The following is a 27,178-nucleotide window of genomic DNA, read 5'->3' as shown; positions in this document are numbered from 1 at the left end:
AAGAGTACTTAGGGAGGTTACTTTCACATAACATCGTTCTAGCCATTTCCTCTAGAGTTCTATTCTTCCTTTCCACAACTCCATTTTGTTGTGGTGTCCTAGGTGCAGAAAAATTATGGGTTATCCCCTTTTTACTACAAAATTCGTCAAATAATTGATTTTCGAATTCGGTACCATGGTCACTTCTAATGGCTATGACTGAAGACTCTCTAGCATTTGTTACTTCCTTATGGAATTTTTTAAACATAGAAAATGCTTGATCCTTATGTACTAGGAACATGACCCATGTGTACCTAGAGTAATCATCTACTATAACAAGACCATATTTATTTCCACCTAGACTTGTTGTTCTAGTTGGACCAAATAGGTCCATGTGTAATAATTCTAGAGGCCTAGAGGTAGAGACACATTTTATGGATTTACAGGAGTTCCTAGATTGTTTGCCAAATTGACATGCTTCACATATTTTGTTCTTTTCAAATTTTAATTTTGGCAAACCTATCACGGAGTCTCTTTTAACTAATTTAGTTATTGTGTCCATGCTTGCATGACCTAACTTACGGTGCCATAACCAACTAGCATCATTATCTTTAGTTTCATTTACAACTAGACATTGGTTATGTTTTGCAAGATCTTCTAGGTCTACAACATATACATTTCCACGTCTAATCCCTTTAAAAACTAAGCTATTATCATTAGGATTTGTTATAATACACAGTGATGGTTTAAACATAACATCATATCCTTTATCACATAATTGACTGATGTTTAACAAGTTATGCTTAAGACCATCAACATATCTGACATTATCTATAAAAGTAGAAGGGGTGATTTGAACTTTACCAATACCAATGATGTGACCTTGGTTGTTGTCTCCAAACGTCACAGCACCTCCCTTCTTAGCTTCAAGGGTGAAAAATTGGTCTTTATCACCCGTCATGTGCCTTGAGCAGCCACTATCCAAATACCAGCAATTTTTGTTGACCTTGGCTGCAAGACACTCCTACACAAGCAAATCATGTCATCTTAGGTACCCAAGTTTTCTTGGGTCCTTCATGGTTAGTCAAGTTGGTTCCTTTTGGAACCCATACCCTTTTAATCTTTCTTTTAGTTTTCCTTTTCCTATAGTCACATGTATTTGCCTTATGTCCTATATTTCCACAACAAAAACAGATCATTTTCTTAGTTTTATTTTCTCCAGCTTTGACAAAGAAGTTACTAAGAAGTTTTTGTTTATTTTTCGGTTTATACCCTAAACCCACTTTATTAAATACGGCTCGTTGACTGTTAAGTATCATGTTTAACTTTTCAGAACTATATGTGAATTTTTCAACTAAGGGTTTGTATTTGTTAAGTTCTTTAGTTAATGTTTGATTTTCGGCTTTTAGATCATTTAGTTCTTTTGTTAGATCCTTGTTTAAGACTTGTTTATGGTTTTTGAGTTCTGAAAGTTCCTTAGTTAGTTTTTCATTATCTTTAGTTAAGGTACTAGTTTTCTTAATTAAGAGTTGGTTGCTTGTCTTAAGTTCTAGATTTTCTTTGGTAATAGCATCTTTATCCTTAATTAAAGAATCATACTTACGGATATAAGTTTGGTTAGTTACTTTTAGTTCCCTGTTTTTAACATTAACATCCTTATATTCAATCATTAGTTCGTTAAACGCATCATAAAGTTCATCAAATGAAAAATCATAGTGCGTATCAGAAGTTACCTCATTTTCGTTGGCCATGAAACAAAAATTGGCCTTCTCTTCTTGTTCTTCATCCGATGATGAGGATGATGCGTCGGAGTCCGATAGGGTGGTGACAAGGGCTTTCTTCTTCTTCTTGTACTTGCTGCTCTTCTTTAGTAAGGGACACTCAGCTCGGATGTGTCCCGGCTTTTTGCACTCATAGCACCCGATCCCCTCACTTTCCCTTTCCTTACCTTTGTCCTTGCGGTAGGAATTTGAGGGGCCTCTCCTTTGATGATAGGACTTCTTGTGGTTGATGAATTTCTTGAACTTGCGCACAAGAAGAGCCTCACCACCATCTTCCTCATCTTCTTCTTCTTCACTGCTGCTGCTGCAAGACAAGTCCTTGTTAGAAGAAGTAGATTTTAAAGCTATTACCTTTTTCTTATGGGAGGACTCTTCCTCGTTGTGTTGTTTCATGGTAAGCTCATGCGTCATAAGGGATCCAAGGAGCTCTTCAAGTGGAAGCTTGTTCAAGTCTTTAGCTTCTTGGATTGCTGTCACTTTAGCTTCCCACGACCTTGGTAGACACCGAAGGATTTTCCTGACAAGTTCACTGTTAGTATAGTTCTTGCCAAGGCTTTTTAGGCCATTGACAATATCAGTAAACCTAGTGAACATGCATGTAATTGTTTCGTTAGAGTCCATTTTAAATAGTTCATATTTATGAACCAAAATATTTATTTTGGACTCTTTCACTTGATTCGTGCCCTCATGGGTCACTTCAAGTCTGTCCCAAATCTCTTTTGCAGAATTGCAAGTAGAGACCCTATTGAATTCATTACGGTCTAAGGCACAATAGAAGACATTCATTGCTTTAGAGTTTAATTGTGCCTTCCTCATGTCATGTTCATCCCAGTCCATTTCTAGTTTAGGTACCTTAACACCATCTACGTATATGGATGGGATGTAGGGCCCATTTACTACAATGGACCACATCTCATAGTCTTGGGCTTGGATGAATATTCTCATCCTAGCCTTCCAGTATGAGTAGTCAGATCCATTGAAGAAAGGGGGTCTTTGGGTGGACTGACCCTCAATGTGAGAAGATCCAAATGGGGTTGTCATTTTGATCTTTTAACTCTTGAGTGGAAGAGTTTTTGGCTCTGATACCACTTGTTGCCCAGATAGACAACCCAAGGGGGGGGGAATTGGGTTTTTAAATTAACTTGAATATTTAAAACTTTGTGGATGATTAATTTAAAGCTATAGCAAGTTGTTTAATTAAAGCTAAGTGCTGTGAGTAGTGTCCGGGGAAGAAGATGAGAGACAATGCACTACAAACACAAAGTTTTATAGTGGTTCGGAGCTAACCCTTGCTCCTACGTCCACTCCCCAAGTCTCACTTGGGAATTTCACTATAACCTCCTTGGATTACAGCCGGTTGTTTTGCAAGCTCACAACCAAACTTGTTGTTTTACGAGCTCACAACGAACTCGGTCGGTTTTCCCAGGCTCACCGACTAGAACCAAACCCCGATTGTTTTTCCGGGCTCACAATCAAACCCTTACACACGTTGGTTTTAACTTGGCTCACCAACCAACCTTAAACCCCTTGATTCAATCCCCCGATTGAATCAAGTAAATACAAGAGATAGAAGAAAACAGAAAATAGCTTCTCAAAAAGCAGATTTAAAACAATATAATCGTAAAGGAGTTAGAAGCCCTCAAACGCTTTTAAGCTGGTGAAGAGGTATGGCTTCTGGAACTCCGGTCTCCTCTTGAAAGAGTGGTCGACTTGAATGCAGGAGGAGGAAGCTTTGATTGTTGGGAAGAAGTTGTTGGAGCAGTAAATGCAAATCTCCCCTTTTTCGTTTAAGAGCACTTGGAGAGCTTGAAAACTTGAATGCTTAGAGTGGAATGTCTATTCTCTACCTTGCTACAGTCCTCTATGGCTATTTAAGCCAACCCCCACGGAAACTAGCCGTTACTCTGCTTTTTCTGGCCGTTCTGCACACTCTGCGCAGCCTGACAATATGACCGTTGGTGGGTTGGAGTCGACTCGCGCGATCAGGAGTCGACTCGGCTGTAGCAGGAGTCGACTCACGCTTTTCCGGAGTCGACTCGGCAACTGTTCCAAATTTGAATTAAAGTTGCAGTCTTGACTGGGAGTCGACTCGTCTTGACCTGGAGTCGACTCGCCAACTTCTGGAGCTGACGTGGCAATTTTGGAGTCGGCTCATCCACTGAAGTCCGTGGATCCAAATTTGAATTTTGTCCACTCGAGTCGACTCGACTGTCCTGGGAGTCGACTCGAATCTCAGAGCCCGAACTCCCGATTTTCTGTCTTTTGGCTCATCCAGTCTTGGAGTCGACTCGAACTTCCTTGGAGTCGACTCGGCTCTCAGTTTTCGAAAGTTGGTCTTCTGCCTTTTGACGTGAAGCTTGTCTCGGAGTCGACTCGAGCTGTCTGTGAGTCGACTCGAATCTCAGAGGCAGTAACATGGTCTTCTGTCTGTTGATGGTCGCTCAGTCTCGGAGTCGACTCGCGTACTGCGGGAGTCGACTCGAATCTCAGAGTCCGAAAATCGTTCTCTAACTTTTTCTTTGTGTTCCTCTGAGAGTCGACTCTTACCTTCTTTGGAGTCGATCTGCCAACCATCGGAGTCGACTCGCGTTCCACTGGAGTCGACTCGAATCTCAGATCCGAAAACTGCTCTCTGACTTTTCTTTGTGTTTCTCTTGGAGTCGACTCTTGCTACCCTGGAGTCGACTCGTTGAACATTGGAGTCGACTCGCGCACTTCGGGAGTCGACTCGTTGACAGTTTCTGAGTTGAAGCTTTCTGTCCTTCTGTCTGTTCTCAGTCGGAGTCGACTCGTACTGATCTGGAGTCGACTCGAGCTCGTGCCAGTGAACTTGATACGCTTGGCGTCGACTCGTGATACTCGGGAGTCGACTCGAGTCTCAGACATTGGTTCATGCAGACTTCTTAACTTATCCAAAATACTATGAACCAAGTCTAGAAACACTTGGACAGGATTTTCACTGAAACACTCAATTGAATTCATTAGTAATCACAAGATATACTCAAATGCTTTGAGCTCATCAAAATCAAATGGGGTTTTAATCAATCACTCCACAATAGGTCGGTCAATAACCTTGCCACTTCGCAAAGTTATTATACTCTTCGCTTGTTCTTTATGCGAAGTTAAAGATGATGCATTGCTACCGCCGTAGACTTGAGGGTTAGGTTGTGGTTGAGCTGGTAGCTTACCCTTCTCTTGAGAACTTAAAGCAGTGGTCAACATTGTCAGTTGATTTCTTATTTCATCATTGATTTTAGCTTGACTTTGCATGAAAGATTGCAAAGTTTCTTCAAGACTGGGTTTTTGATGGGGTGCGTGTGCATAATGAGGTTGCGGAGGTGGAGGAGTTGGGTTATATACTTGTTGAGGTTGGTCATTCCTCCACCTGAAATTTGGATGGTTCTTCCATCCAAGGTTGTAAGTACTCGAAAAAGGATTATTAAAAAAATTTTGATATGTATTCATAACATTGGCCTGATCGTGCAAGACTTCCTTGAATGCGGGTATTGTGGGGCAATCAGTGGTGAGATGGCCAAGCATCTCACAAATCCTACAACACTCGCTGTTATGTTCTATGGTCTTGATGGGTTCAATCCGTCTAAGTTCAATTTCCTCTACCTTCCTAGTAAGGGTTGCCATTTTAGCCTGAATATCATCCTAAGTACTAAGGTTGTAAAGGCCCCCGTGTCCAATGCTAGTAGGCTTAGGCAAAGGTTTGTTCACTCTGTCCCCTGTATCCCATAATTGTGCAGTCTCTACGAGAGAATCTAAATAGTTCCATGCCTCATCGGGTTGCTTTTCCAAAAATAAAGCATTGCACATAGTCTCTATAAATTATTTTAACTGTGGAGACAATCCTTCGTAAAAGAAACTAATGGTTCTCCATGTTTCAAACCCGTGATGAGGACAAGAGAGAAACAATTCTTTAAATCTCTTCCAGCATTCATAAAATGTTTCATAGTCTTTTTGTTGGAAATTACTAATGTGCCTTTTCAAAAAGTTAGTCATTTGTGCGAGAAAGAATTTTTTCAAAAATTCTCTTTGCATATCATGCCACGTTCCTAGCGATCTAGGTCTCAAGGAGTTCAGCCATGTTTTGGCTTTATCCTTTAAGGAAAAAAGGAAGAAGGTCAATTTAAGGACATCTTCCGATACATTTGGCACTCCAAATGTGATGCTAATTTTCTCAAAATCCTTAAGGTGAAGATAAGGGTTCTCGGATTCCATCCCATGATACTTGAGCAGCAATTAAATTAATCCTAGTTTGATTTCAAAGTGTCCTATGTTTTCAGGAATAATCATGCATGAAGGTTGACTAGTCCTAGTGGGGTGTAAGTATTGTCGAAGTGTCATAACTGGGGGTCTACCTTCATCACCATGGTGACTTCCTACATCGTCATCAGCCATCTCACCAGATCTGAGATTTTGCAAAAGAGTTTCAATAATATGATCTAAGGAATTCTCAAAAGTTTGTCGATTCAGACGCCTAGTGTTGTCCCTATTCCAACCTAGCATACAAAATTTCAGAGTTTATTTATTTATTTTTTTTAATGATCATCCTTGATATTTTCTTAAAGTTCCTATCAATTTTCAATTGGCAAAAAGGGTTAATGAGATATGATAATAATAAAATTCTGATTCTAAAAAAATTTAAACACGGAAAATTTAAAACAGACAGCAGCAAGGTTTCATATTTGAGTCCAATCAGACCGTTCAGATGAAGGAAATACGCGTCCTGCACCAGCCGACCAAATTTGAGTCCAATCAGACGGTGAATTACTCTGATATCAGAGTTTGATGCAGACTATGCAGGGAATAAAAACAGCAGTAAATATTTTTTTTTTCGAAAAAAAGAAAAAAAAACTAACTACTAAAGTACTAATTAAATCTAAAATTATACTAATAACTCAGCCGTTTCCCGGCAACGGCACCAAAAACATGACGCTTTCGCAAAAATGCTTTCGCGAAACTAATCTCCCAAGTATAGGAGAATTGTACAAGTAGTAAATTCTCGGAAGTCCGAGGTCGAATCCTCAAGGAACGATCTATGGATTATTAGCGTAATTTTTAGATATAATTTTTAGTTGATTTTTAGAAATTAAAAACAAAGAATGATATGCAAATAAATAAAGTTCAATGAAATAGAGAAGTGGTAGGGATCTGGAATCCCCCTTGATGATATTATATCCAAGAAATAAACTATATGGTTCTTGATTACAGATTAATGGTAGGATAGATCTAATCATGGTATATGTTTCATGAACATATGAACTCAATTTCTAAGCATTCATCGTGCTCACTATGTCTACGACGAATCAAATACTCACGCAATCCATATATCAATAGTCATAAACCATTAAAGAACTATCTACGAAATAACTACGCATGAATCAAGAACATATCAGTAAATATAAGTCATTCAAAGCAAAAGTTTAGAGTTTACTTCAAAGAGTAATACATCAAAGGTTTCTCCATCACCCTTCCTAAGATATCAGCCACTCATTTCACACATTAGTCCCCCTTTCATTTTTTTTTCTTTTCGGAAACAAGGGATGCCCTGTTTCTTCTCTCTTTTTTTTTCTTTTCTTTGCCCCGAAACAGAGTATCCCCCCTCTGTTTTTTTTAGAATGGCTGAATGAGAGATACTCCTTCACCCTTCCCAGCCGAGAGGGATATATCAAGCTAGCCTTTGATCCTCTTCTCGCACGCGGTGGAGATGGCCGGATGAGATGAATCCTCGGGAGAAGAGGATGGACGTGGACAGCTAGAGTTGCTCGTGAACGGAAGGATGAAGCTGTGGATCCATAAGAATCGGACGCGGAGGATGCTTTGCGGGATGCTGGGAGGCGCCATGGGATTCGGATGACTGCGAATCCAGAAGAGGTGGACGGTAGAGGAAGCTGTGACTCGTGAGATGAACGGAATAAGCGGACGGGATGATGGGATCTCATGCTGAAGATGAAGCGCGGATGCGGGGATCTGGGGCTCGGATGATATGCACGGAATGGCCACATGGCGCTGGGAGCTGATCACATGCGGACGCGGAATGGACTGGGAGAAGCTGGATCGCACGCGGAGATGCTCGCGGGATGATGGGAGCTGATCACACACGGACGCTGGGAGAAGCTGTGGATGCGGGAGATTAGATCACGGATCCTGGGACACGGACGGGGTCTGAGAAGGCTGATGTGGCTGGAACTCGGGAGAGCTGGCTCACAGACGCGGCAAGGATGCTGAGGTGCTTGCGAACGGCTGGATGAACGCGTGGACCCCTTTGAAATGAGGAAAGAGGGGAACGCGGGATGCTATGAATTCGGAAGCTAGCTGTAGGATGAGATTCAGACGCGCTGGATGCAGACGCGGAAATGCTCGGGATGCATCGCGGACGGCTGAATTTGGGCTATGTTCTGCAGCTGGAAAGAGATGAATTTATATAAAATAATAATAATAATTATAATAAGTGCTAAGGATAAAATATTTAATCATGCAAATGTTAACACCTATTATTTATCATTATTTTGCTAGCATTAGGCTAAGTTAATTGGTACTTAGATCGCACTTTTGTGCTCTCATCAGACATTATCTTCTGTTTCCAGGAGGGGTGAATTCCATCTCGACTCACAACTGACTACGCAAGTACTTGACTGCACCTAGTGACCTTCCATCACTGAATTAGAAATCCAGGTAGTCCAGTACCAAAGTACAGTAAGTTGCTAGCTAGTCACAGGGTGCGGACTCAGGTCAGAGGGCCAAACTTATACCCATATCCACTCGAAACATCTCTTGACAGTAGAGCATTCCGAAATTTGTCACATTCAGTGAAATGTACTCCTACACTTTACTTGTGTGGCATACCAGTGTCTCCACACTCTTTGGTTAAGAGGACAACCAACGTATATGTCATACAACAACCTAATCTCGATAATGCTGTCATCCTTATAACAACATATCATTTGGCCACGAACTAGTTTAAGGACTCAAAGATAAATCCTCCTTTATCATTAATAAGTTCTAAGGACTTCATCATATAAGAGTTTATTTGAAGATGTAAAATGATGAATAATGCCAAAAAATACTTTATTGATTTGTCAATTCATTTATAAAATTCAATCATCAACATACTGACGATTGACATTTAAGATACAATTTCCAACACACCAATTATTAAGTCTCTAGGATGACTATGTGCATACTTCCATTCTTTTGGTAGACTAGTTTTACCTTTAAGCATTTGATCTTCTTCTCCTTGATTATCATCATGCTCTGAATTTTCAGAAGCAGAAACATCCTTTAGGGTTAATTCTTTGACTTGCTTATTGAGTTCTTCTGCATCATCATCGAGTTCTACATTCTTCCTTGAAGAAGGGTCATTAGATTCATCAAAGATAACATTTATTGACTCTTCTACGGCTAGAGTTCTCTTGTTAAATATTCTATATGCATTGCTTGATGAAGAATATCCAAGAAAAATAGCTTCGTCTGGTTTTGAATCAAATTTTCCCAAGTTGTCCTTACCATTAATTAGAATAAAACAAATGCAACCAAAAACATGAAAGTATGAAAGATTTGGTTTCTTATTTTTCAAAAGTTTATTAGGAGTTTTCTTTAGAATTGACCTAATAGTAACCCTATTAAGAACATGACAAGCTGTATTTATGGCTTCAGCCCAAAAATACTTAGGTAAGTCACTTTCACATAACATTGTCCTTGTCATTTCAGTAAGAGTTCTATTCTTTCTCTCTACAACACCATTTTGTTGTGGTGTTTTTGGTGCAGAAAAGTAATGATCAATACCATTTTCAGTGCAGAAATTTTCAAAGTCATGATTTTCAAATTCAGTTCCATGATCACTTCTAATCTTGATAGTTTTCAATCCATATTTATTTGAAATCTTTTTATGCAGTTTAGTGAAAGCTGAAAATGCTTCATTTTTGTGTGCCAAGAATAAAACCCATGTATACCTAGAGAAATCATCCACAATAACAAAGCCATAAAGTTTTCCACCTAGACTTGCAGTTCTAGTTGGTCCAAATAAGTCCATATGTAGAAGCTCTAAAAGTCTATTTGTGGAGACAACATTTTTAGATTTGAAAGAGCTTCTGGTTTGTTTTCCTAGTTGGCATGCAGAGCAGATTTTATCTTTTTCAAATGATAATTTAGGCAAGCTGAAAATAAGTTCTTTTCGGATAAGTTTTGAAATTAAGTCCATGCTTGCATGAGCTAATTTTCGATGCCATAACCAGCTAGCTTCACTATTTTTGGTTTTCAATGCTACCAAACAGTCCATGTTTTTCATAAGTATTTGATCTAAATCAACCAAATAAACATTTCCATGTCTATGTCCAGTAAATATTATACCATTGTCATTAGTACTAGAAACTAAGCACATTGATGATTCAAAAGTCACAACATATCCTTTATTATATAATTGACTAATGCTTAGCAAATTACGTTTTAATCCATCTACCAATAAAACATTTTCAATAAAAGTTGTTGGAATAATCTGAATGTTACCAATACAAATGATTTTGCCTTTTCCATTATCACCAAAGGTAACCATTCCTCCATCTTTCTTTTTGAGGGACATGAATTGGAATTCATCCCCTGTCATGTGTCTGGAGCACCCACTGTCCAAATACCATTTTCTGTTTGATGCTTGGGATGCTAGACACACCTGCAAAATAGAAATTTAATTCTTTATCTTTGGTACCCAAGCTTTCTTGGATCCTTGAATGTTAGCGATGATGGTTTTCTTTGGAACCCATATTTTCTTAATTGAAACATTACTTACAAGTTTTTAGCTTTTAGGATTGCATGCAGTGTATTCTTGTTTCAGTTTGTCTAACTTAAATAGTGCAGATTTCGGTTGAACATAAGTTGGCTTCACAAATATGTTTTTCAATGTTTTCTCTCCAAGGAATATATCCTAAACCGGCTTTATCATAGACAGCTTTATGACTTTCTAGAATTAGATTTAATTTCTCAGAGCTTAGGGTGAATTTATCTACTATAGGTTTTAGTTTTTCAACTTCTTTAGCTAACTTCTGATTTTCTTCATGCAGTTTCTTCTTATTATCCAGAAGCAGAGCATTTTTTTTTCCAACGATTGGTTCTTAATCTTCAGCTCCTTATTCTGTAAAGTAAGCTTTTTATATTCAATCATAAGCTCAGAGAAAAGCATCTTGAAGTTCATCAAAAGTGAAATCATATTCAGTATTCAAATTTACCTCATTTTCGTGTGCCATTAGACACAGATTTGCAGTTTCTTGTTGCTGCTCTTCTTCTCCAGAGCTGGATTCATCACTGTCTCTCCAAGTAGCTATCATAGCTTTTTTTCTTAACCTTTTCGGAGCCTTTTTCAATAGAGGACAGTATGTTCTGAAGTGTCCAGGCTTTTTGCACTCATAACAAACATATTGCTCCTTATTTTTTTTGCTTTGCTCCCCCTTGATTACAGGCCTTTTCTTGAAGTTTTCTCTATTTCTTCTGAAGAATTTTCTGAACCTTCTTGTAATCTGGGCCATTTCCTCACTGTTATCAGATTCAGAATCCTCGTTCTCATCTTCATGTAGAGTGGATTTAAGAGCAATGGTTCTGCGCTTCTTGGGTTCATCCTCCTTAAGGTTCTGTTTCATTGAAAGCTCATGAGTCATTAAGGAACCCAACAGTTCTTCCAGTGGGAGAGAGTTGAGATCTTTGGCTTCTTGAATGGCAATGACCTTTGCTTCCCAAGCTCTAGGAAGAGACCTAAGAATTTTCCGAACAAGATCACTGTTAGAGTAAGATCTATCAAGACTTTTCAAGCCGTTTATAATATCAATGAATCTAGTAAACATTTCAGTTATAGATTCACTATTTTTCATTCTAAATAATTCATATTTATGCACTAGCATACTGATTTTAGATTCTTTGACCTGGTTAGTGCTTTCATGTGTAACATCCAGCCTATCCCAAATTTCTTTAGCAGTCATGCAAATTGATATACGATTAAACTCATTTGCATCTAAAGAACAGTAAAGAACATTCATGGCTTTTGCATTCAGCTGAGCCATTCTTTTATCATGGTCATCCCATTCAATCTCAGGTTTCAATAAAGTGATGCCATCAACAATTTTAGTTGGTGTGTGAGGTCCATTAACAATAACAGTTCATAAATCATAGTCAAGTGCTTGAATAAAAATTCGCATACGTGCTTTCCAATAAGTAAAAATTGTGCCATTGAAAAGAGGTGGTCTGTTGGTAGATTGCCCTTCGGCAATAGAGGTTCCCATGGTGGCTGCCATGACCTTTAACTCTTGATTGTTAGATCAAAAAGTTTTTGTGAGTGCCAGGCTCTGATACCACTTGTTGCCCAGAGGTGCAGCCCAAGAGGGGGGGGGGATGAATTGGGTTTCTTTAAAAAATTAAAGTGTAAGCAATATGAGTTATTGTTATTTTTCAATAACTTGCAGATTTTGCAGTGGAAATAAAATTGCACAAATGAAGCAGTGAATAGGAAGAGGAAAGCAATCAGGAGTGTACTGTGGAGGAAGAGAGAAAACCACAAACGCATACACCAAGGTTTATAGTGGTTCGGTGCACTCCCAGCACCTACGTCCATTCTTCAAGCCTAGCTTGAGATTTCACCATAACTCAGTAGATTACAGCCTGATTGTTTTCCGAGCTCACAATCAACAACCTAGTTGGTTTTTCTAGGCAACCAACCGAAAACCTTTTGTTTTTCGGGATCATAAACAACCCAGATGGTTTTCAGATAAACCAACCAAAAACTTTACAACGTTTGTTTTTCCAGGCTCACAAACAATCCAGTTGGTTTTCAGATAAACCAACCAAAAACTTTTCCCTTGCTGAATACTCTCGATTCAACAACTTTCAATCAAGGCTTGGAAGAGCCTTTACAAGTTTCAAATGAATGAAACTGTTGCAGCAACAGTTAATTCAAATAGATAAGTGCTATAACTAGAAAAACTTAAAGCTTCAGAGTATAAAGTATAAATCTATAAAAGAATAAAGCTGAAGCCGATGAAGAGGTTGGCTCTAGAAGGATGTTCCAATAGTCGAACAACAGCTCTTCTCGATGCAATGAGAAGCTTCGACTGATTTCCTCATAGGAGAAGGTTTCAGATGCAATGCCAGTGAGGATGATGAACTGTTAAGCTTTTTCTTCTCTTTTTCTTAGTGGAAACTTTTTGTTTTCAATAGAATCTTTTCCCTTTTCTTGTTGTTTTCCTCCTGAGGTTTCCTTGTATTTATAGACAAATTCTTTGGCAGGATTTGAATTTCTTTCTTTCCGTTCTGATGAGAATCTTTTTCTGTTACAGAAGAAGACAAAAGTTGTTGCAAGCTTCCCATTGTGGTCCCAGCAGTACAGGGGTCAACTCATGTAACTCAGGGGTTAACTCATGTTCATTCTGAATCGGCACTTCAAGATGTTGAGAAGGCTCATGCTGTGATATCTTTAAAGGGTCGACTCTTTAACCTTAAGGGTCGGCTCATCTTCTTCAAGGGTCGCCTCTTTAAACACAAGGGTCGACTCATACTATAATTTTTCGACTGACGCTGAGACTGAGCGGGGGTCGACTCTTCAAACGCAAGGGTCGACTCTTCAATTTCGGGGGTCGACTTATTTTGAACAAGGGTTGACTCTTCAAACTTTGTCTCAGGCAGTAAAAGTAATTTGAACTACACAAGGGTCAACTCATGTTTTGCGGGGGTCGACTCATTGACTGTGCTGCTTGAATAAAACATACCAGAATCAACTTAAACTTGTCCTTTTTGCTTAAGAGTTGACTCAAATTTTTCAAACAGAAAACTTTAGACTTCATCTCTGATCTTCATGGATTAGATTAAGATCATTTCCTTTTAGAACATATCCAATGAAATGTTTGCGAAGAATTTATGATTTTGCAGTGCTTCATTTCTTCTGATTTTTCTTGACTTATAAAACTTCACAATTAAGCCAATATCATTAGTACACAACATTATCTCAAGTATTTTGTAATCATCAAAATTCATCCTTTAGGGTTGACAATCTTGACTCACGCACTGATTTCGCATGTACTTAACTGCACCCAGTAACCTTCCGTCCCAGAATTAGAAATTCTACGAGTCCGGTACCAAAGTACAGTGAGTTACTTGCTAATCACTGAGATGATCTCAGGTCTAAGGGATGCTTATATCCATATCCACTCAGAACATCTCTTGACAGTAGAGCATTCCGAAAATTGGTCACTTTCAGTGAAATGTACTACTACACTTCACTTGTGTGACATATCAGTGTCTTTACACTCCTTGGTTAAGAGGACAACCAACTTATATGTCTCACAACGACCTAATCTTGACAATGCTGTCGTCCTAGTAACAGTATATCATTTGATCGCGAATAGATTTAAGTTCTTGAAGATAAATCCTCTTTTATCATAAAATAAGTCCTAAGGACTTCATCATATAAGAGTTCATTTGAAGATGTACAATGAAATGATGAATAATACCAAATAATATTTTATTAATTTATCAATTTATTTACAAAATTCAGTCATCAACATACTGACGATTGACACTTAGGATACAATTTCCAACAACTCCCACTTAGCCTAAAACCAATTGGCACAGTATCTAATACCCATCTTCGACTTGTATTCGTTGAACTCTTTGATGCCGAGGATTTTGGTAAATGGTTTAGCCAGATTTTCTTCTGTATCAATTTTCTGTAGATCAATGTCACCTCATTCTATAATCTCTCGAACCAGGTGATAGCGTCGCAGACTATGATTGGTCCCTTGATGTGCTTTAGGTTCCTTTGCCTGAGCTATGGCTCCAGTGTTATCACAAAATATAGGAACTGGACCATCAATGGAGGATGGCACTCCAAGCTCAGTGATGAACTTGCGCAACCATACGGCTTCCTTGTCTGCATCAGATGCTGCGATGTATTCTGCTTCGCATGTAGATCCACCACTATGTGCTGCTTGGAACTCTTTCCGTAGATAACACCACCCTTAAAAGTAAAGATATAATCCGATACGCTCTTGCTATCATCTTGTTGCCCAGAGGTGCAGCTCAAGAGGAGAGGGTGAATTGGGTCTCTTTAAAAAATTAAAGTTAAAACGTGTGATGAGTATGAGTTACTGTTATGTTATAGATTCAGCAGCGGAAATAAGATTGCACAAATACGACAGTGAATAAAATGAGAAATGCAATCAGGAATATGCAAAGAAGAGGAAGAGAGAAAAACCACAAACACAAACACCAAGGTTTATAGTGGTTCGGTGCACTACCAGCACCTACGTCCACTCCTCAAGTCTTGCTTGAGATTTCACTATAACCCAACAGATTACAGCCTGATTGTTTTTCGGGCTCACAATCAAAATGCAGTTGGTTTTTCCAAGCAACCAACCGAAAACTTTTTGTTTTTCGGGATCACAAACAACTCGGTTGGTTTTCAGATAAACCAACCAAAAACTCTACCCCGTTTGTTTTTTCGGGCTCACAAACAACCCTGTTGGTTTTTTGATAAACCAACCAAAAACTCTACACCGTTTGTTTTTCCGGGCTCACAAACAACCCAGTTGGTTTTCAGATAAACCAACCAAAAACTCTACACCTTGCTGAATATTCCCAATTCAACAACTTCCAATCGAGGCTTGGAAGAGCCTTTACAAATTTCAAATCAATAAAACTGTTACAGCAACAATTAATCTGACTAAAAGAATGTTGTAACCAGAAAACTTAAAGCTTTAGAATATAAAGAGTGAATCAATGAAAATAAAAGCTGAAGCTGATGAAGATGTTGGCTGTGGAAGGATGTTTTAATGTCCGAACAACATCTCTTCACGTTGCAGTGAGAAGCTTCGACTGATTTCCTCACAGGAGAAAGTTTTAGATTCAATGCTGGTGAGGATGATGAACTGTTAAGCTTTTCTTCTCTTTTTCTCAGTGAAAATCTTTTATTTTCTATAGAATCTTTTTTCTTTTCTTCTTGTTTCCATTCTGAGGTCCCGTCGTATTTATAGACAAATTTTTCGCCAAAATTTGAATTTCTTTCTTTCCGTTCTGATGAGAATCTTTTTTCTGTTACAGAAGAAGACAAAAGTCGTTCAAAGCTTCCCGTTGTGATCCCAGCAGTACAAGGGTCGACTCAAGTAACTCAGGGTTGACTCATGTTTATTCTGGATCGGCACTTTAAGATATCGAGAAGGCTTATGCTGTGATATCTTCAAAGGGTCGACTCTTTATCCTTAAGGGTCGGCTCATCTTCATAAGGAGTTGCCTCTTGAAACACAAGGGTCGACTCATGCTTCGGTTTTTCGGCCAACGATTAGACTGAGCAGGGGTCGACTCTTCAAATGCAAGGGTCGACTCTTCAATTTCGGGGGTCGACTCTTCAATTTCGGAGGTCGACTATTCAGACTTTGTCTCAGGCGGTGAAAGCTTTCTGTTTACTTTGAACTATACAAGGGTCGACTCATGTTTTGCGGGGGTTGACTCATTGACTGTGTTCCTTGAATAAAACATATCAGAATCAACTTAAACTTGTCCTTTTTTGCTTAGGGATTGTCTCAAATCTTTCAAACAGAAAACTTTAGGCTTCATCTTTGATCTCCATGGACTAGATTAAGATCATTTTCTTTTAGAATATGTCCAATGAGATGTTTGCGAAGAACTTATGATTTGCAGTGCTTCATTTCTTTTGATTTTTCTTGACTTATAAAACTTCACAATTAAGCCAATGTCATTAGTACACAATATTATCTCAAGTGTTTTGTAATTATCAAAATTCATCCTTTAGGATGTCATCTCCCCCTTTTTGATGATGACAAAACCATTGAGTTAAAAAGAATTTTACAATAAATTTCACAGTAATTATAAAAATTTTATAATGAAGTTCAGAGCAAATATGACATTTAAAGATATATGCATAATTTCAACAAATTAAGGAGAAAAGTCTCCCCCTATCAATTACAAACATTTGAATTATGCAGAGTTCTTATTTTTTCATTTTTTCTTAAGTTTTTTTTTGATAGTGCAGTATCATAGTATACCATCATAATTTAAATCTTCCCCTAGATATTATCTTTAATGTTGAGATTGGTATTCTGAATTCTTTTCACATTTCTTATTTCTCATTTTTCAGATTAGAAACCTTTTCATATTTCGCATTTCTCAGATTAGAATTCTTTTCATATTTCTCATTTCTCAGATTAGAATTCTTTTAATATTTCTCATTTCTCAGATTAGAATTCTTTTCATATTTCTTCCCCTTTTTGTCATCAACAAAAGGAAGGAAGCTAAAAAGAATATATGATACCAACATTAAGGCTTAATTAAAAGTTTTGATATGTATCAGATGCAATATGTATCAGAGCAGTATGTAAACCAATAAAGACATATACTTCAAGAAAGATAATCATTCACTGCATTGAGTAAATGAAGTACATTTGATAAATCAGAAGATTACAATGTGTATCAATTGGTATCAGTCAGCATACAAGTGTGCCAAATGAACATGAAACTCAGCTTAGTACAAGATTATATTTTGAAAACATGGGTTTCAGTTTAATCTGAGGTTAGGTTCAGTATAAGGTTAGTCTAGGTTGAAGGTTTTGAAGATGAAGGTCCAGACTGATCTTCCTTTAGCTCTTCCATCACCTTGTCAATTTTACTATTCAGTGCAGTGATGGAGCAAGTGAGCTGAGTGTGTTCTTCTTTCAATTCTTGAATAATGCCTTGGACAGTATTTTCTTGTTCTCTCAACTGTTTTTTAATCTCAGTGATTTTTCTCTGCTGGTTAGCTGCTAGTTGCCTCAATCCTTGCAGTTCAGATTTTACTTCTTTTACCAAATCAATGAGGTCAATTACTAAATTCTAGCAGACTCCAGAGTTGAACATTGCATTTATGATGTTATCTCCAATGAACTTCAACTGCCATTTCTCAAGTCTGAGTGGAGAATCTAATAGCCTTTGTATTGGAGGAGGCTGACTGACTGGAGGTTCTTTTGGAGGTGCTTGAGTAGGAATTCTTTTGCCTTTGTGTGTTGTAGGACACTTTCATCTTGAATTCCCTTCTCTTTATAAGTCCATTTTCCCTCTATTTTGATAAATCCCATTCTTTTCAATGATTTATCATTGTAAATATCTGAAGACAGTAATTCCTTCTTAGTCTCTCCTTCTAGATTTATATTGAAGTAACAGAAGACTTGTGTTAAGACCATACCATAGGAAAGTGAAGCTCCTTTTCTCTGTCCTTGAGCTTCCATGTATCTAAGCATCAAGCAGGGTAGGTTCAGTGGGAGTATTTGTATAATATGGTGCATTACTAGTATATCCCTTTCTGAAACATGATCAAATTTCCCTATCTTTGGAAAGAACATCTTGTTGATCATGTGATGCAACAAACGCATCTCAGCATTCAGTTAATTGGCACTGATTTCAGTCCAATCTTCTGTTATTTCCTTATTGAGAATGGTACGAATCCTTTCGTTCCTATTTTCTAGATGATCTCTATTTTCTCCATCATTAGGAATCCGAAGAGCATCTCTAAGAATTTCTTCTGTAACTAAAATAGGTACATCTTTTACCTTGAACGAGATTTGTCCTTGTCCATATCTAGCATTGTTGTAGAACTCTCGTACCAAGTCTGGGTAGGTTGGCACTTTTAGTGAGCATAAATATTCCCAACCCATATCCTTTAGATTCTGCCCTAAGGGAAAATTTTCTTTCTCCAAAAATTCAAAATCCACTCTCCTTCCTATGGATACATTTCTTATGGAGAGAGGTCCTTGATTCGAAACTGAGGACGGAGGTGACAGAGGGGCCGTAATGGGTTGAGGTGGTGGTGTTACTTGCCTTTGTGGATTCTCTGCCCGAGCCTTTGTTCTCCTCTCAGTTTATGGAGTGGCATTCTTCCTCTTTGGTCCGGATGTAACTTGCTTTATTCTCACCATTGGAAGATCAATCATAACCTTGGAAAGGTTTTCTAGGGTTTTTTTGGAGATTTTTGTTTGAAGAAGAGTTTGAAGACAAAAAGGCGCTCTAAGGGGTATGAAACGTTTCAGGTTCAACGTTTCAGAGAGAGAGAGAGAAAAAAAGCCTTTTAGAATCTATTTCGAATAGTTTCCACTTTAGTCGACTCATTCAACTCATGAGTCATCTCCTTTAGACTAGGAGTCGACTCTTTTAACTTAAGAGTCGTCTCCTGTAAGTTAGGGGTTGACTCTTTTAACTTAAGAGTTGTCCCTTACTACATGAGTCGACTCCTCATTTACATGAGTCGTCTCCCCAGACTGTTCAAAAGACAAAATCTTTTTGAATAAGATTTAAAACTCAATTGTAAACCATGGATCAAATCAACTAAAATTCAACCAATAATAGTCAATCAAAATACACAATTTATTATTCATAATCAGTCATCAAAATAGATCACAAATGCATAATTTACCTCTAAATTTACAAAATACTTCTTCATTAAGAGGTTTAGTGAATATATCTGCAATCTGTTTATCAGTATTTATAAATTCCATTTTTATATCCCCATTTTGAGCATGATCTCTTATGAAATATGTCTAATTTCTATATGTTTAGATCTTGAGTGTTGTATGGAATTTTTAGTCAGATTTATGGCACTAGTGTTGTCACACCTTATAAGAATTTTATTTTGTTTTATGCCATAATCCTCGAGTTGTTGCTTAATCCACAGAATTTGAGCACAGCAACTTCCTGCAGCAATATATTCAGCCTTAGCTGTAGATAATGCTACGGAATTCAGTTTCTTGCTAAACCAAAAAATTAAGTTTGTTCCAAAAAATTGACAAGTTCCACTTGTACTTTTTCTATCTAATCTACAACCAGCAAAATCAGCATCTGAATATCCAATTAAGTCAATTGTAGATGTTTTAGAATACCATAAGCCTAAGTGTTGTGTTCCTTTAAGTATCTTAATATCTTTTTAACAGCAATTAAGTATGATTCTTTAGGATTTACTTGATATCTTGCACACATACAAACACTATGCATTATATCAGGTCTACTTGCTGTAAGATAAAATAAATATCCAATCATTCCTCTATACAGCTTTGAATCAAGGGATTTACTATGTTCATCTTTTTCTAATTTACAAGAGAGGCTCATAGGAGTACCTATTGATTTTGAATCTTCCATACCAAACTTCTTTAAGATTTTCTTTGTGTACTTACTTTGGCAGATGAAGATTCCATCTCTTGTTTGCTTAATTTGGAGTCCAAGGAAGAAGTTGAGTTCTGCCATCAAGCTCATCTCGAACTCACTTTGCATGAGCTTAGCAAATTTTTCACATAAACTTTCATTAGTAACACCAAATATAATATCATCAACATATATTTGAACAATTAGAATGTCAGCATTTTTCTTTTTAATAAACAGAGTTTTATCAACATTTTCTCTTGAAAAATTACTCTTTATTAGAAAGTTGCTTAGTCTATCATATCAAGCTCTAGGAGCTTGCTTTAAGCCATAAAGTGCTTTGTTCAATTTAAAGACATGATTTGAAAGTTTATGATTTTCAAATCCAGATGGCTGTTCTACATAAACTTCTTCTGTTATGAAGCCATTTAGAAATGCACTTTTGACATCCATCTGAAATAATTAAAAATCTATGAAGCATGCAAATGCAAGTAATAGCCTAATGGCTTTAAGTCTAGCTACAGGTGTAAAAGTTTCATCAAAATCAATTCCTTCTTCTTGATTATATTCTTTTGCAACTAATCTAGCTTTATTTCTAATTACAATTCTATCTTCATTTAATTTGTTTCTGAAAACCCATTTTGTTCCAATTACAGAAATATTTTCAGTTCTTCTAACTAAATTCCAAACATTATTTCTTTCAAATTGATTTAGTTCTTCTTGCATTTCCATTAACAAATTACTATCTTTTTCAGCTTTTTCAAAAGATTTTGGTTCTATTTGAGAAACAAATGAAAGATGATTACAAACATCTCTAATGGAGGATCTAGTCTTAATTCCTTGTGAAGGATCACCAATTATTAGTTCTCTAAGATGACTATGTGCATACCTCCATTCTTTTGGTAGAGTAGTTTTACCTTTGAGTATTTGATCTTCTTCTTCTTGATTTTCATCATGCTCTGAATTTTCAGATGCAGAGACATCCTTTAGGGTTAAATCTTTGACTTGCTCATTTAGTTCTTCTCCATCATCATTGAGATCTACATCCTTCCTTGAAGAAGGGTCATTAGATTCATCAAAGATAACATGTATTGACTCCTCTACGACTAGAGTTCTCTTATTAAATATGCGATATGCTTTGCTTGATGAAGAGTATCCAAGAAAAATAGCTTCATCTGATTTTGAATCAAATTTTCCCAAATTGTTCTTACCATTATTTAGAACAAAACAGATGTTAGAAGTATGCCCTAGTAGCCAACGTGGCTGACGCATATTTGTAATCTGGGACACAAAGTTATAATTTGACACTTATTAATAAATAAGATTGGGCAATTTATTTTTCATTCATGTTTGTATGTATCCATGAATCGTCCAAGAAATTAATAAATGATGACACATATTCTCAAGAAGTTGAGAATTTGAGGCATGTGTTATTAGGGAATAATTTCTAAATGCTCCTAATCGATGGATCCATCACGAGGGGCGGTGATCGATCCGCTGAGATTAGTGCACAGATCACTTAGTCAGATGGACGAGTCTCGAGTCCACCGTGTAAAGACACTGGAGTGATTATGCGAGTACTTGTTAGAGAACAAGGTACTGAGCGTGACCAAAGATAGTAGTCACATGGATGTCTATCCACTCGTCAGTGACTACTTATGCTGCAGTTGTATGACTAGTTCTTTGACCTACGATGCCTCAGCTATTCACTGTGAGGTTGTTGTAGTTTGATGAGCATGTGAACTTGGGCCCTAGCCATTCGGATCCTTGTAGTACGGATTGGCTACAGTAGGTTTATTTTGGAATAGGGTTGCATCTAGATGAGATCTATCGACCTTGATAGATTAGGAGTGATCTTATGTGATTCATGAGACTGAGTTTGATAAATTCCTGACCAGGTATTTTGAAAAAAGAGTTTTTCATATCTCAAACTGAAAGTCGTATAAATTTGACATATGACGGATGATGGGGTTTGACGAGATATCCATAACCTCCGTCACGTCGGGATCCATGATAGAGGGACTGTATCATACGCTAACTGCACCTAGAGGTTCAGATATTCCATTCTACTAGGTTGCCACCACATACTGCTAGGTGTCACTAGTGGATTGTGAGACTCGAAGGCATTCACTTGGTGATCAGTGAATCTGAGAGTAGAACTGAAATCGTTTCAGTCCACTGAAAGGAGTTTCAGTGATATTGAGATGGAGATCTCAATATGTCTCATTACCAGTCAGAATAGAACCTACGGGGTCACACATATAGATGATTTAATTAGTCAGATTATCATAATTGTGATTTGAAATCACAATAGAAATCAATCATCAATATGATTGGTGATTGAATTAACCCACTAAGTGTTAGTGAGTTAATGGAAGAAGAATTAAGTGGAATTGATTGCAATTGGATTGCAATTGGGCTGATTTAATGAGCCAAATCAAATTGGGTTCGACCCAAATTGATTTGGGTTCATGATTGGGTCAATTTGATTAAACCAAGAATTATGCGGATTTTAAAGACCACATGTCGTCGTAGGATGAATATGACTTAAGTCGTGTTCACACTATATGGACTTTAAAGTCCACATGGCGTTGTAGGATGTATGCTCCCAAATCAATTAATTCTCTTAATGAGATTAGGAATCCTAATGTGATTAGAAAATTAATCAATTTATTAAGTGGACACATGTCATGCATCTATGAGCACAAGGATTGGACACTTGGCATTAATCCAAGGGTGGATTATAGTCCCATACTCCTAATAAGATTAGGAGAAGCCCTAAACCCAATATATAAAAGGGTAGCAAGAAAGACATTATGAATTAATTCTCTCCTCTTCCTCTCCACGCCTCCCTTTCTCTTTTCTTCTCCCTTCCCACGGCAACAAGAGGCTTCCCCTCTTCTTCCCACGGCAGGAAGGGAGATCAAGTTCTTCTTCTTCCAAGTGTTGGAAAGAAAGAAAGAAGAAGAACCTAGGAAGAGATCAATTCGCCCGAGGCAAGAAGGAGTTCTTTCCTCCATGCCCAAGCCCATTCTTCCTCCTTCTCCATGGTAGCAAGGCAAGGAAGATCCACGCACAAAGGTTCCTCCTTCCTCTTCCTCCGTTGCGAGTAAGATCAAAGAAGAAAGGGTTCTTCTTCAAGGAGGTATGTTGCAGATTTCTTCCAATCTATTTGATAGTCATGAGAGGTCTTTACAAGGAGCTAGCACTCCGGTAAGACCCTATCTCAGATGATTAGATCCTCGTATGGATACCTGTAGAGGCCGGACAAATGTGCGGCTTAACCAGGAATCTAGAAAGATCATCGGGCTGCGGTGTTCTACACCTGCAGAATTTTTGAAGATGAGATCTTCAAATTTATAACTTCTGATTTTGGTTTCAGTTTTATAAATCTTAATCAACCCTACTTAGATCCTAATCTTTCCTCCCTAATGAGTTCAAAGATCTTCTGGATTTGGATCCAAAAATTTTTTTTAAATTCTACAATCCGAGGCACGTTCATACGATGAACGACGTCCCGTTCGAATTCCGCTGGGAACGTTGCATTGAACGGGGCGTAACTCAGCAGTGGTATCAGAGCCAGGGCTCTAGGAAGCATGATTAGGACTTAAGGTTTGATTGCCACTGTTACGGGGGAACTAAGCCGCCATGCTCCACGTGATCGGCACGCGCGCCCATGAAGACTACGGCTGTCCTTTGATCCAGCAATCCGACCCCGAGTCGGACATCTTCGGCTCCACAGCCCGACCTCGAGTCGGTTGCCCTTTGATCCAGCAATCCGACCCCGAGTCGGACATCTTCGGCTCCACAGCCCGACCTCGAGTCGGTTGCCCTTTGATCCAGCAATCCGACCCCGAGTCGGACATCTTCGGCTCCACAGCCCGACCTCGAGTCGGCTGCCCTTCGATCCAGCAGTCCGGCCCCGAGTCGGACATCTTCGGCTTCGCAGCCCGACCCCGAGTCGGCTGCCCCTTAATCTAGCAATCCGACCCCAAGTCGGATATCCTCAGCACCGCAGCCCGACCCCGAGTCGGCTGCCCCCTGATCCAGCACTCCGACCTCGAGTCGGAGATCTCTTGATAACGACAGGCTGCTTCCCAGAGGCACGCCGAGGCCTCCTGCTCCACTACTCCCTGCAACGGCTGTATCCGATGCTGTTCCACGATCTCCTGTATCAGCCGTACAAAGCGAAACTCCACTACGCCCTGTCATGGCCGTACCCAGCGCTGCTCCACGACGCCCTGTAACGGCCATGTCAGTGGCCACTCCATCGCGCCCCACGATGACAAACCCCCCTGAGAGACCCCCCAGCCAAGTATATATGCGGCTGGGAGGAGAAGGGGGGGGTAAGCAATATCTTCCAGAGCACTCTCTTGCTTGCTATTATCATTTCTCCTCCTCCTCCAATCTCCTCTGACTTGATCGTCGGAGGGCCCCCGCTACCCCAGTGGTGGTGGGAGGCTTGCTTGCAGGTTTTCCGGTGGAAGGTGGAGCACAATCAACATCGACCAAGGCAGCTCAGACGGAATCCCGTTCACACCGCTGTGCCAATCGTTCTCGGTTTGGACCACCAGCAACAGTTGGCGCTAGAGGAAGGGCCTGATCTTAGAGCGATCGTAATGGCACGGCGAGGTGGTCGTGGAGCTTCCAATGCCTCCGGTCGCGGGGCCTCTCGCGCCTCCGGCCGGGAGGCCGCTGCGTCTCCAACACATTCTCAGCAACACTCCACCATTCCACCCCCCATTCAGATGGTCGAAGCCGCTCAGTTCGACCAGTTAGCCCAGCAGGTTCGCACCCTCGCGGAGGCAGTGCAGAACCTGCAGGGTGTGATGTCTCGAGCGCCACAGCGGGCCCAGGAGCCGCTGCCCCCCGAGCGCTCACCTGTCTTCCTCAACCCGCGCTCCTTCCTCTCCCATGGGGAGGAGCGCCGGCGCGAGGAAAGTTCTCGAGCACGGTCCATTCTGCCAGGACCTTCTCATCGAAGCTGCGCGGGGTACGAGAGGCGGACCCGGGCGCGTTCTCCAACCCCCCAGTCCTCGAGGGGCCCGCACTCCAGTCGGTCCCCCTCGCGCCGCTCCTTGTCTCCCACCCACCGGTCGCGCTCCCTGGACCGGCGGGTGGACGATCTCCACAGACAACTCCAGGTCCTGAAGGGCCACTCCAAAGATCTCTTCGCCGATTTGGAGATCTCCTCCCAACCGGCGCTTGCCTCGAGGATCCTGCGGACCCCAAATCCGCCGGAATTCAAAATGCCGGCGATCGAGCCCTATAACGGGGCGGCGGACCCGCGGGATCACGTGGAGAGTTTCAGGACTCTTATGCTCCTCCATGGAGCATCAGATCCCCTCCTCTGCAAGGCCTTCCCGGCGACCCTCCGTGGCCCAGCCAGGGCGTGGTTCGCCGGCCTGGAGGCTGACTCTATCCAGTCCTTTGACCAGTTCACTCACCTCTTCATCAGCCATTTCGCCGTCAGTAGCCGGCGGCGATTGGTTTCCGACTCCCTCTTTGATGTCCGGCAAAACGAGGGAGAAAGCCTGCGGGATTACCTTACCCGCTTCAACAAGGCTACATTGGAGGTCCGGAACCTGAGCCAGGAGGTGGCTCTCTCAGCCCTGAAGCGTGGCTTCCGGAAGGGCAGACTCACCTTCTCCCTGGACAAACGCCTGCCGCGGAGCTTCTCGGAGCTGTTGTCTCGGGCGAACCAGTATGCAGACGCCGAGGAGGCAGCCGCCCACCGGAACAAGGAGGCCGTCGAGGCCCCTCTAAAGCTCGGGAAGAAAAGGCGAAAAGAGGCACCCCAGAGGAGGAGCCCGACGCCTCAACATCGGCGCAGAAGCCCGTCACCGGCGAGGAACCACGGCGTCCCACGCCCTCGTTCTCCGCATCGACGCTTCAACCGGTACACCCCACTCCTGGCCCCCCGGGCCCAGATCCTTATGGAGGTCAAGGGGCGGGAGAACCTCCCGGTCCCGAGGCAGATGAAGAAAATCCCTGGGAGGAGGCCCTCTCGGGCGTACTGTGAGTACCACCGAGACCACGGCCACGACACCGAAGACTGCTTCCAGCTTCGGGACGAGATCGAGGCTCTCATCCGCCGAGGGCGTCTCGGTCGATATGTAAACGACCGACGTCCCCCCGCAGACTCGCGTCCAGCCGACCCGGCCCCTCAGGAGCCTCGAGAGCAGAATCGACCCGTCGCGGGCGTAATCCACACCATCACTGGGGGCTGTTCTCGGCCCGTGAGGAACGCAGGGGGCTCGGTGGAAGCATCAGGGGTGGCCGTCGCGAAGAGGCAGCGGGTCGGAAATGTAATCACTTTTTGTGATGAGGATGTAAAGGGGGTTCAGACCCCCATGATGATGCCATGGTGATCTCCCTCACTATGGCGAACTATGATGTAAGGCGTGTTCTTGTGGATAGTGGAAGCTCAGCTGATATTTTGTTTTACGAGGCCTTCCAAAAGATGAGCTTGTCCCGACAAGTGTTGCACAAAACATCCACCCCCCTCATAGGATTCACTGGAGACGCTATCTCGGCCGAAGGTGTCATTGAGCTGCCTGTGACTGCGGGCGTTGCACCCGCAGAAGCCACGGTGCGGCTCGGGTTCTTGGTCGTCCGTGTTCCCTCGGCCTACAACGCTATCCTCGGACGACCCGGACTGAACGCCCTTCGCGCGGTAGTCTCTACATACCATTTGCTAATGCGGTTCCCCACGGCGGCCGGGATTGGAGAGGTCCGAGGTGACCAACCGACCGCACGGCAATGTTTCCTAGCAACTCTCAAAGGGAAGAAGCCCGTGGAGGCCCTAAGCGTCGAGTCCCTTGACGCCAGAGACGAGGTGGCTTTGCGGCACGGGGAGCCGGCCGAGGGTGTGATCGAAGTTCCCCTTGAAGAGGGTCGCCCGGACCGTACGGTCCGGGTCGGTGCCAACCTCGACTCGGAAGCTCGGCTCAGGTTAGTGGAATTCCTCCGAGCCAATGCTGATGTATTTGCCTGGTCGGCGGCCGATGTACCTGGGATCGACCCGGAGGTCATTTCTCACGCCCTCAACGTCGACCCGACCCACCGACCAGTGAAGCAGAAGAAGAGACACTGTGCCCCGGATCGGATCCGGGTGGTCGACCAGGAGGTAGACAAACTCTTGGATGCAGGCTTTATAAGGGAGGTGAGCTACCCCGAGTGGCTGGCAAACGTCGTACTTGTCCGGAAGGCGAGCGGGAAGTGGAGGATGTGCGTCGACTACACCGACCTGAACAAGGCGT

At 41.0% G+C, this 27,178-nt stretch overlaps 1 pseudogene; it reads left to right on the top strand.

Annotated features, from left to right (window-relative positions):
- Positions 1-5,652: 5,652 nt before the first annotated feature.
- On the top strand, positions 5,653-5,750 carry LOC149767967 (small nucleolar RNA R71; annotated as a pseudogene).
- Positions 5,751-27,178: the final 21,428 nt, after the last annotated feature.

Source organism: Phoenix dactylifera, chromosome 3 (genome assembly GCF_051530095.1).
Source record: "Phoenix dactylifera cultivar Ajwa chromosome 3, Ajwa_hap1_PhDact_Kaust_v1.1, whole genome shotgun sequence".
NCBI classification, from domain to species: domain Eukaryota; kingdom Viridiplantae; phylum Streptophyta; class Magnoliopsida; order Arecales; family Arecaceae; genus Phoenix; species Phoenix dactylifera.
This window is presented reverse-complemented; position numbering and strand designations above follow the sequence as displayed.